The sequence below is a fragment of the Brachyhypopomus gauderio genome, chromosome 13 (genome assembly GCF_052324685.1).
Source record: "Brachyhypopomus gauderio isolate BG-103 chromosome 13, BGAUD_0.2, whole genome shotgun sequence".
Lineage (NCBI taxonomy): Eukaryota > Metazoa > Chordata > Actinopteri > Gymnotiformes > Hypopomidae > Brachyhypopomus > Brachyhypopomus gauderio.
In genome coordinates this window covers 649,921-662,067 of record NC_135223.1, presented here as the reverse complement: position 1 = coordinate 662,067, position 12,147 = coordinate 649,921, and the positions used below count along the sequence as shown (strand labels likewise).

Here is a 12,147-nt window from a genome sequence, read left to right as displayed (position 1 = left end):
TCAGTGCATTTAGGCATGTAGACATGGCCAAGACGATTTGCTGCAGTTCAAACTGAACATCACAATGGGGACGAAAGGTGATTTAAGGACTTTGAATGTGGCATGGTTGTTGGTGCCAGACAGGCTGGTCTCAGTATTTCAGAAACTGCCGATCTACTGGGATTTTCATGCACAACCATTTCTATGATTTACAGAGAATAGTCAGAAAAAGAGAAGATATCCAGTGAGCGACAGTTCTGTGGGGGCAAATGCCTTGTTGATGCCAGAGGTCAGAGGAGAATGACCAGACTAGTTTGAGCTGATAGAACTGCAACAGTAACTCAAATAACCAGTCGTTACAACCGAGGCATGCAGAAGAGCATCTCTGAATGCATAACATGTTGAACCTTGAAGCGGATGGGCTACAGCAGCAGAAGACCACACCGGGTGGCACTCCTGTCAGCTAAGAACAGGAAACTCGAATGGCCTCCACAGTCACCAGACCTCAATCCAATAAAGCACCTTTGGGATGTAGTGGAACAGGAGATTCACATTATGGATGTGCAGCCGACAAATCTGCAGCAACTGCGTGAAACGATAATGTCAATATGGACCAGACTCTCTGAGGAATGTTTCCAGTACCTTGGTGAATCTATGCCATGAAAGCAGTTCTGAAGGCAAAAGAGAGAATCCAACCCGATACTAGCAAGGTGTACCTAATAAAGAGGCCGGTGAGTGTATGTGTGTGTGTGTGTGTGTGTGTGTGTGTGTGTATATATATATATTGCATAATATTGATAGAGTTGATAGTCTGACAAGCCTGAAATTAAGATGCCCATTTTCCTAACTGGAGGCCTAAAATGAAATAATGCTTTAATATAATTTCTTAGCAAGCATTGTTGTCTGAATTTATGCTTCGTGTGGTATTTTAAGTCTGTCTTATCTAAATTACAATCTAAGATCGTAAGAATTTTACAGCTGACACCTTTATTTAGTTGGATTAACAGTCTCTGTGTGTTGTAAGTTTATTAGTTATTTGATCGGTCTATATCCTGTGCTGATACAGTCGGGGACGAACATTTATGACTCTTCATTTAAAACCGTAATGGTTAAGAATAACATTGGGGGACGTGTAATTCCCCCCCCGCTTGACTTGTACAAAACAAGTCAAGGCCACGCGCGCAGAGAACCAGGTGCAGGCGCTCGCGCGGACGCCCGACGACGTGACGCAGTCACCGATCACGGAAGTCGAGTCTTTCTGGACCGTGGAGAGGGGGACAAGTTGGGGGAGGAAAGAAAGAGTGAGAGAAAAGAAACATTTTATGACGCCCGTCGTTGTTTTAACGGGCGAACCGACCCGCCACTGGACTACCCGCGTTCTTCGGGGTAATATTGTAGGAAGTTGAGGTGAGAGGTGTTTTGGGAGAGCGGGACACCGGAGTGGAGCCCAGAGGAAGCGCGGGTAAGTTCTGGCGGAGTTTGGCCGCACTTTCCGACCGTGTGGTCCGGGGAGGAACCGCGAGCGGCGCCGTCCCGGGCTCGAACCGGTCCGTTTCCGTGAAGTTGTTACACTGTGTCGGCTTTGGGCGCGTTCGCGTGTATTCTGCTGCCGTTTCGAGTCGCCACACGACTACTTTTCCTCCGTGGCTCACTCCTCTTTCCTGCCTTCGACACGCCGCGCTCCGCGCTCCTCCGGTAGGCCACCACCTCGTCCATGTTTCGGGGTCAACTCTACTCATCCCAACTGTTGAACCGGGGAGGGTTTCTCACACGTATAGTCTGTGGTAAACTTGTAGTCTCCCCGCGTCCGGTGAAAGTGTCCCGTACAGCAGTGTATGGGTGAGTAATGGTGAGTATTTTATTAACGAGCCCAGTCTCTTAACCCACAGGGAGGAACACTTGAACACTTTTAAGGAGAAGCTTCAACCAGACACCGCCTGAACCTCCGTCCCTCGGACATTTTGAAAAGCTTAAAAAACGTGAACACGTCTAAACAGAGGCGCTCATTTTCCACTATTCAGCACCAAGAGTTTTAAGTACTCCAGTCAGGCTTCACTGTTTTAGTTCATCGTTTTAAAGCAAATGTTGTTCAGCAAATGCTACTGACCATTCAGCAAATGTTAATAATGCTGTTATTAACCACACACAACGCAACAGGTCAGTGTAGTGGGAGTGGGTTTGGGTCTATCCGTGCTTGCTTGGGCCTTTACACGTACGTTTAGTGGGGCAGTCCTGATGTATATTGTTTTGTAATTGCTTTGAATGGTCTAATATCTACACTGAGCATAAAAAGGTATGTCATTACAAGAGAGAACAGTGGAAGAAGTTTGGACCTTGGAGTGAAATGGGTTAAGCGGGCCATTAAATCGAACATATGATCTATGCTTTGAACCGTTTTCAGATGGTTCAATCACTTCTCGCAAAAGAACTGAAAAAGTCTATCAAATTAGTTCTCACCAACTTCTTGTTTTATAAAAATCAAGGGATGAGGGGTCAGTGTATACCTCACAGTCCTTTTGACATTAATTATTACTTTGGTAAATAATACAGCTACAAACATTAATTTCTAAGATGGAAGTGCAGGCAAATCACAAAGCCACAACAAAGTGCATCATCAAACTGAAGGTTTATTTCATGATCACACTCCATTTATGAGGCAACTAGGAGTATCTGTAGCTAAACTATTCAGGAGGAGAATACAAACACAGCAGCTTAAGTAGGTGTGTGGGTTTCTTCCTGCGTGTGAATATGGGTTTGTTTCCACACTACTTCAACAAGTGAGTTAAACTCACTCGTCCCTCCTTGTCTGACTAGAAACAGGAGGTCCAGGCTGACAGTCAGAATTATTTCTGCCACTAAATTGACGGGCCGAGACTGAGTGATACACACACATACACCCACACCCACACACACAATCTCAGACAGGCGTGTCAGTCCAGACGATTTCTTTCGTATTTGAGGTGTATTGATCGATGACTGGCCTCAGAGACACTTCTATATTAACTGTCATCGCAAAGTGAAGAGAGTTTTCTCACATCTCACACTGACATTACATTTATATGTGTTTTACAACTCCACCCTGTTCTTGTTAAATCTGAGTTTTGCTTCTCAGGAAGTTGCAGAGTGAGTGTGAATCCTATATAGCAATGCCAAAATCCAAACTTAACACTTATTATTTTTTACTCAGAAAAACAGGATATCGAATGATTGTAGTCTTATGTAACATATTTCTCAGTATTTGTCATTGTTCTTGTAAAAGCACCGTTGCTCGTGGCCATGCAGTACGGTCACGTGATGTTCGCCACTGCTTCACGTTTCAATGTCTCTCGACGCTCCAGTGGCCGGTGTCAGCCCTCGATCTGCTCTGGCCATCTAGACAGGAAAGGTTACTCCATCTGCTTACCACGGGTGTCACTTTGAGCATCTGCATGGCCAATGCCGTATTCACCCTTGAGTAGTGGCTGTTGGCTCATTCCCCCTGACCGCGATGGCCGGCCCCGGAGCTCCACAGCACTGCTGAACGTGGTTTCATTGCATTAATGGCCCCAGTTTGGTTAAATAAGTTTTAATGATCTCATCTGTCCGTCGCTCTTAGGTCATCCATGGTGGGATTGGAAATAAGTGCCAGTATGTTCCCATGGTCTTTTGAAAATACCAAAAAAAAAAGGATGAACTAAATGTGAAATTCTCATTATTAATTCTGAAACTGCTTTGATTACATTTTTTTAAATAGTGGCATTTCTGACCTGCTTATAAGTGGATGGTCATTTTGTAAACTAAAACTATCCACTTTATACAGATTTTAAAATGCACATTGTTAAGCTCACGAGTCAGCTGTTCTAAGCTTGATAGTATTTACATTGCCAAAGCAGAGAACGCTACTTGGAAATACCACATTATAAAACCAGAGTTAAAAAAAAAGTTACCCATGCCATGACAACATTCTTTATGGCCTTGCTAATCTTACGGCTGTACACGGTCATTACCGTGTCTGGGAAATTACAGGACGTTGGACTGCACTCAGAAGCAAGGACGAGTTGGCATGGCAGACCACAGCAGGTGGCACGTGAGCTCGGGCCCGTCCCACTACATCTGGACGCTGGCGTCCCACTACATCTGGACACTTTGGGCCTTGTCTTTCCCATGCAGAAACTCCCATTTCAACACAGCTTTGCAGCGACATTCTTTGAGGTTGCGTGTGTTGAGGTCATGGATAAATGTCTGACTGTATTTGGGGAAATTGTAGGTTTCCAAACAATGATCAATGCTTCAGTTTCCATTTTTACTGAAACTTGTCATTTTGGTAAGAAATGTCAAATTCACCAACAGATTTGGCAGGTAGCTACAGTAGGACGGCAGGAAATATCCAAAAAAAGTCACAGCACTCACAGCCTGGTTGGGTCGTGTCCTCACTTTGAACCTTGGGGGAGAACAACGATTATAACAATTTAGACTAGCGTCATGTATTATAGTAGCGACAAACATCGCGCTTGATATCCGAGTCAAAAGCTAGCAGACATAAAGCAGAGTAGCGCAGTTGGGCTTGAACTGTAGACGTTATTCACTTTTAGACAACTGCCTAAACAAAGTTACCTCAACATTGTAAAGGGTTGAGAATGAAAACATTGCAAAAACATTATTCACGAGCTACAATAAATAAACGTATATCTTACCTCAATCAATCAGTAGGCACCCTTAACCAAAATAAAACTTTTTTGTTGACATAAAATGATCTTTTTAATCTGTTCTTAGTAACTTGATGCAAGACCCATGGTAGCAATTTCTTCTAAAATGTATCATTGCAGGAACAGAGCTGCATATATCTTGTGGACATTAGTGTAGTGGATCCGGTTTCTTCTCTTCATTCATATTCTAAAACCACAGTGGCCCCGTGTGGGGACAGGGTCACCTCTTCGCACGGATGGGTCGGGTCGTGCAGTCTAGACGCTGTCTAGGTCTCAGCACACAGACATGTGGACAGACATTAGAAACACCATTAGTTTCATCTTAATGTTATTGGTGTAGAAAGTGCTTTATATTTACTTTTAAAAGACTTGATTATACCAACAAGAGGTATGAGATGTGTGCGCGCTTTCTCCTATCTCCTTTTCATTTTTACAGAGCAGATAGATGTATTTGCAGTAGTGTATGAATCTTCCTTAGTGTGAGGTCAAGTATTAGCTAGTTAAAAATAAAAACATTACCAGATAAATATCCTGCTTAAAGAGTCAATGGCATCACACTACTAGCACTTGTTGAACATCTAGCGTATCTCTGTGTGTGTGTGCACCCACACAGGCTCTCGTTAATCCTCCCGTCTCTCTCACTCCGTGATTGGTCCAATCAGAGTGGGTAGAGGTCATTTTTGTTAGGTTTTTTATCAAACTCGCAATGTTCAGCTTCCTGCCCCCACACACAATTTCACACAGACACAAATGTGTGAAGTGTGTGTTACCTCTGTGGTATATAGAGTTTGTCATGGAATAAACATTATTGTAAAACAGTGCTGGAGTCGGTGAAATGCAGCAATTGGGGGGGGGGGGGGACGAAATATGTGCAGATATTAGAGCATAATAAAAAATTTACAAGGAATATAATGTAAGAAAAATATGAACAAATAAACATTCATATGAGCTACAGGATAACTTGATTAAAGTGATCTGTGGGGGGACAGTTCATTGAGATGGTTGTTAGAGTGAGGTGTGGGGGGGGTGAGGTGTCCGCGCGTATGTGGCAGGGTGAGGGGTGGGGGGGGGGGGGGGGGGAGAGGTGTGAGTGTGTGTGTAGATGTGTGTGGGGGGGGAGTGAGGTGATGGCTTTCACAGCCTGGGGGAATAAACTGTATTTCTGTATGTTGGTGGTTGACTTTAGTTGTCTGAACCTTTTGTTAGAGGGGAGGGGGGGGAAACGGGTATTAACCAAAGTGTTGTGTGTTTTGCTATGCAAAAATGGCCTTCTGCATGGTCTATTTATGGCCTTTTTATAGTATTCGTCCCTAAGTGAAGAAATTATGTCTGGATGGATAAGCTGATGCATATTTCTACACCTGCTGCACGTCCACTCCTGAAGGTCGGTCTAGGTTCTCTGGTGACAGGAGACTGCAGATGACCTTCCTCCCTCCCTGAGGATGAGGAGGCTTCTAATTGAACCTGCTATCTGCTCATTTCGGTTTTATGACCCTTGGAGGATGGTGTGCGACCTTCTTGGGGGGCCTTTGTGCTTAGTCACAACCCCAGGCACGCTGGTGTCACGACATGGTGGCAGTCTGACTCAAGGTCTAGAGCGAGACCTGCTGGAGGCGCCCAGTCCCCATCCACCTGTCTCCTCACCGGAGTCCTACAGTCCTTCACTCCCCTACCTGCTGTTGTGGCTGTCTCTCAGGGACAGGGACAGGCTGTCTCTCAGGGACAGGGACAGGCTATCTCTCAGGGACAGCAGGTGTTGCCTGACCTACTGCAGAAAAAACCCACAAGCAGCAGCAAAAGTGATGACGGAAAAGTGAAACTGAAAACATTGCGGAGGCAGAACCTGTGGGCTGTGGCCCTAACACTGACACTGACACTAACCCTAACACTAACCTCTAACCCTAACCCTGACACTAACCCCTAACCCTGACACTAACCCCTAACCCTGACACTAACCCCTAACCCTGACACTAACCCCTAACCCTGACACTAACCCCTAACCCTGACACTAACCCCTAACCCTGACACTAACCCCTAACCCTGACACTAACCCCTAACCCTGACACTAACCCCTAACCCTGACACTAACCTCTAACCCTGACACTAACCTCTAACCCTGACACTAACCTCTAACCCTGACACTAACCACTAACCCTGACACTAACCACTAACCCTGACACTAACCACTAACCTCTAACCCTAACCTGTGTCAGTGGTAGGTGGCAGAACCCGTGGCCCTAACCCTAACCCGTGTCACTGGCAGTTGCTGAGACGGAACTGTTATATTTAGTCTAAACATTGAGCCGTGAGTCTCTGGATGTGAAGAGAGATGGAAAGATAGACGGGTGATTGTGTGATCTTTAACTGTGTTTACTAAAGCACAACAGGCTGTGTGACATACAGTTTGCGCTGTATAAGCATTCATTTACTATATGTTTTAAGAAGTAGCTTTTTCAATGAATAATAGGGCATTTTTATTCTTTAGGACATTTTATTATTACAGTTTACAATTACAGTTTATTACAAGATGCTTCACTTACTCTCACCACACTAAAAACAAAACTGTTGTTACAGCAGTCCCTGTTTGTGGCGTTGGGCAATATCACAACAGGAGGACCACTCAAAAACTCAGCGTTGCCCCTGGAGATTTGCGCTCATCACATTCTGAAAGGTGTGGCATGGTTTTCAGTAGGATCGTACAAAAGCTGATTAAGCAGTTATGTCATGTCTGTCCAAGTCACCGTCTGAAAGGGCCCTGTGGCAAACGCAGGCAGAACATGCCTCTTAACTCATGGGTCTGTGCTCTTGAGAGACGGGAGAGAGTGAGTGGTGAGGAAGGAGGAGGAGATGGGGGCGGAGCCTGAAATAGAAAGACCAAATGTTTGTGTTCCGAGAGACTGAATGTTTATCTTCACTCCCATTTCCACATAGGACAAAATTAGTTTTAGTAAGCAAGATCTTGCATTTTGTCATATTTATTTAATATTTCCCACGACCCAATGAATGGTCATGTTGTGAAATATATTACTGTGGAATATAAACACATGAATCAGCATTTTGTGTGAAAGAGTGAGAAAAGACACACTCATGGTGTGTGTGCGTGCGTGCGTGTGCGTGCGTGTGTGTGGGTGGGTGGACGTGAACACCCAACACACAACAACTCCATGCGTGACGGACAGAGTTTTTCTTATCTCCTCATACTTCCTGACAGAGAGGACTTGTAAAGAGCAAGAGAACACAGCCACATTTAAGACGCCTCAGCTGTTTGAAGTCGAGAGAAGACGACGCCGTTCTCATTCTCTCAAGTGCTTCATCACCAGAGTTCATGCTGGGGTCAGAGCACAGTGACTCATCTCCTGGGATACATACTGTGCTAAGTCAGGGGGTTGGTAGTTTTTCGTACTACCAAGCCCCTCCCATAGTTGTAAGGGGACCTGTGATAACATTTAACAGCACCAGGGCCCTGAAGAGAAATAAATTGCTTCCATTGTTATAGGTTGAAGGTGTTGAGTCCTTGGGAATGTACCGCACAACTGTGGTGTGCCACACGGCGGAGGCCAGCTGTCCCTGTGCTTCATGCTTCAGTATAGCCCAGACACATCATTCCAAACTGGGGGATTGTTTTTGGTCATAACATCTGACGGGTTCATGACATAATTGAGCGGTCAGCACAGGGAAATGTAGTCCTGCGTCCGACATCTGCTGTTTTTAATTGGAGTGCTATGGGCCGTGTCACACTGAGCAGTGGAAGCTTGACGGACATTCTGTGCCGTGCTGCTCTGCCCTTGAACGTGGCTGAGCTCATGTAGCGGAGGCTCAGAAGTGTATCTCCCACCAGTCTCTCCTTTTCCACACAACCTGGCAGCACAGACCACCTCACAGACTTCCAAACAGGACACCTCACAGACCACCCCACATGCATCCTCAGACCACCCCACATGCATCCTCATAGACCACCCCACAGACTACCTCACAGACCACCCCACATGCATCCTCATAGACCACCCCACAGACTACCTCACAGACCACCCCACATGCATCCTCATAGACCACCTCACAGACTACCTCACAGACCACCCCACATGCATCCTCATAGACCACCCCACATGCATCCTCACAGACAACCCCACATGCATCCTCAGACCACCCCACATGCATCCTCATAGACCACCCCACAGACTACCTCACAGACCACCCCACATGCATCCTCATAGACCACCCCACATACATCCTCATAGACCACCTCACAGACCACCCCACATGCATCCTCACAGGCCACCTCATAGACCACCTCACAGGCCACCCCACAGACTTCCTCACAGGCCACCTCATAGACTTCCTCACAGGCCACCTCAGACGGTGCTGCATCTTACAATCTATTGAGGTGCTCGAGCCAGCATGCACTGCCCTAGAGGCAAGCTTTTGGAAGCCTGCAAGGTCGCTTTTCAAATCGGGTGCTGCAAAATGTATACAAAATCCAGCTCACTGTTGGAAGATAGAAAGGCAGGAATACCAGAGCACACTACCCCTCCCCCTGCTGGAGGGCCATTCCACTCATTCCATGGTGTGTCTGAGCACGACCACGTCTCTCTCTCCCTCCCCCTCTCTCTCTCTCTCTCACACCCACGGCGTGAAGGAAGATCCAGTCTTTCACCTGGCTGATCCCAGGTGCTGTGTTCAAACGCAGAGAGGGTGCGTGCGAGGACTAGCAGCTGGACACCGCAGCAGAGCCGCTGATGGCTAAGACAGCCTGTATTGACTAGCCTTATAGCCTTGACCTGAGGACTTGTGGTTTTCAATGTGCATGCATGTGTGTGTCGTGTGCTAATGTGTGTTTGTATGCACTTTGTGGTGTTTCTAGGGAGTTCATACAAGCAGAGTGTTGTCCGATGGAGTATGTGGTAAGCTTTTGCCATGCACACGCATGCTCTTTCTCACACACGCGCGCACACACACTCACACCCCATCTGAGGTATAGAGGCTGAATGTTTTGCAGCTCATGGAGCTCAGCGGTTAATTCTCCATCTCCATTTTTTTATGTCTCATGGGCTCTTGTGGGAAGAGCTTATTCCTTTGCCCGTGGCCCGCGCTACTTTGCCACCCTCGCCCAGTCACAGTCCAGAGTCAGGTTTAGGGTTGGGGGTTGGGGGTTTAGGGTTTAGGGGTTAGTGTTAGGATTGTCCTGTCTAGTTGTTCACAAGCGGTACAGCCATGGCATGGAACACGGACTTTTTCGTTTTACCGATTTTCAAATTTTAAAATGTAGGTGTCGTCCATCGTGCCTACCTGTGTCATCCGTCATGATGTAACACATCAGCGGTGCTGTACCGGTTCTCCACATGGTGGGAAACGTGGTCTCCTCCCGTCTTTTACAGCGAAGCCCACTGCACTATTGCTGTGGCGTTCAAGAATCGCTGCCCTGGACTTTATACTCAGTTGACCACTTTTAGGAATTGGGGTGAACAAATTTGATTGGGTGAAGGAACTTGGGCTAGTCGCAAATCATTACCCAAAATAGGTCACCATGTCTGGACTAGCATAGAACTGCTTGCAAAGTTTTTCTGCATGTCAGCACTGCAGACTCTGGAGCAGCCACACACACACAGCCCACCAAGTACACAACACTCCTGTTCTGTTTCTCTGGGGACCTGAATATGTAGGTCATCGCAGACCACGGTTTGTCGTCAGACACGGCCTCTGTGCATCTGTCAGCCACTTCCTGTTGGCTTCCTGTCGTCACGTGCCTGCCGTGTGAATTTCAGCCTCAATACCCAGAGTTCTTCTCCTCCGGGACACCCTCAGGGTGGAGGAGCCACCTGACGTGCCTCCGCCCACCCTGCCTCCTCTCCTCCGCACCCACGTCCGTCCCCTCGCCCACCACGGTGTAGTCCGGGCCTCTTCTCCTCTCTGGTGTGCTGAGGTTGTCTTCCCATCCTGGTGTGGGTTCCTCCACTCCTCTCTGGGTTCCTGGACTGCATCTCTTCCTCCGGGGTTTTCTGGATCTTTCTTCTTCTGGCCTGCTCCTACCTCAGGCAGTACGTAGCACTGCTGGGATTCGAACGTATAGCTCATTTATCACTGTGTAGCTTCTATTGGTTGTTCCACTAAAGGGTGTGCGCAAAAATCCACGAAGCGTTGTTGACTGTTTCTCTCCACGACTCACTCTCACATGTCTACTGTAGCTGAAAGGTTAGTATGCATGGGTTAGTACACAAGGGTTAGTGTATTCATCTATTAAGTTGCATTCTGTCCTGTGTTTTCAGCCCAGTTTGGTTTTATTTGTGTAGTACTTTTTGAAACGGGTCTGGACACAACAGTGCGGTTCAGAACCTCAGTGTGTGTGTGTGTGTGTGTGTGTGTGTGTGTGTGTGTGTGTGTGTGTGTGTGTGTGTGTGTGTAGCTGATCCTTTCTTCTCTTCTGCCTTGTCTGTCTGCTTCTCTTTATCTTGCTGTATTTTTTATTTGCATTTGTTCTGTTTTGTTCTTGTGGTTGATTTTCTCTACTGTATGTGAGGTAATGTCAACTGCTAATGGTTTCTGTCTCAAACATTTCCAGTATGACAAAGGCTGTGCTTCCTTTGCCCCTCCCTCAGTGTCTTTGCCCCTCCCTCAGTGCCTCTGCCCCTCCCTCAGTGTCTTTGCCCCTCACTTGGCTGCGTCTGCCCCTCCCTCAACTGCCTCTGCCCCTCCCCCAGCAGAATCTGCCCCTCCCTCAGTGTCTTTGCCCCTCCCTCAGCTGCATCTGCCCCTCCCCTAGCTGTGTCTGCCCCTCCCTCAGTGCCTCTGCCCCTCCCCCAGCTGTGTCTGCGCAGACGTCTGTGATGCAACTGTCTTTACTGCTGTCTGGTTTTCCTCGACGTCTTGATGGAGCTGACAGCACAGACCAGTGACTGGGACGATGCTAAACTCACCCATCACCATGTCCCCTGGGACCAGGCTTTCCCCTGGTGCACTCTGGGAGTTGCAGTTCATGGATGATAACTGTTGTCATTGCTGTTGTCCAATATTCAGGTAATTAATCTAAACATCACAACGGTGGACAAACGAGGCCTGCGGGGCACGTCGAGAGTGCGGATGTCCTTCATCTAACCTTGAGAGAGTTTCATAATGCACCAGATGATGTGTTGAGTCACCAGCGAAGGGAGCACCAGGCGTCCGCATGTCAAGGTCCCGCAGGCCGGCAGGACCCAAGCCCAGATAACAGGAAATGACAAAATGGGAGGAAGGAAGAGTGAACTCATCTATCCTCGCAGCTCTAAGGTTACCACGGGAAAAGTGCTCCCTCTCTCTCCTCTCCATCTGCCTGTCCGCTCCATCCAGACACCCATCCACCGTACAACCCACCCACACCCCCACCCTCTCATAAGTACGTGCATTAGAGAGTGGGGCAGGGCCGATCACAGATGCTCAAGCAACTGCCACTGCAAGGAGATGGAAAGAGAGGAAGAGAGGGAGGGAGAGAGAGAGTGGAGGGAGGGAGGGA

General features: G+C 47.4%; 1 long non-coding RNA gene across 1 annotated transcript; it reads left to right on the top strand.

Moving 5' to 3' along the window:
• The first annotated feature begins 1,136 nt into the window (after nt 1–1,136).
• LOC143473232 (uncharacterized) lies at nt 1,137–12,117 on the top strand. Its single transcript, XR_013120478.1, has 4 exons — nt 1,137–1,441; nt 7,239–7,997; nt 9,526–9,565; nt 11,676–12,117. It is a non-coding gene; the product is annotated as an uncharacterized LOC143473232 (long non-coding RNA).
• Nucleotides 12,118–12,147: the final 30 nt, after the last annotated feature.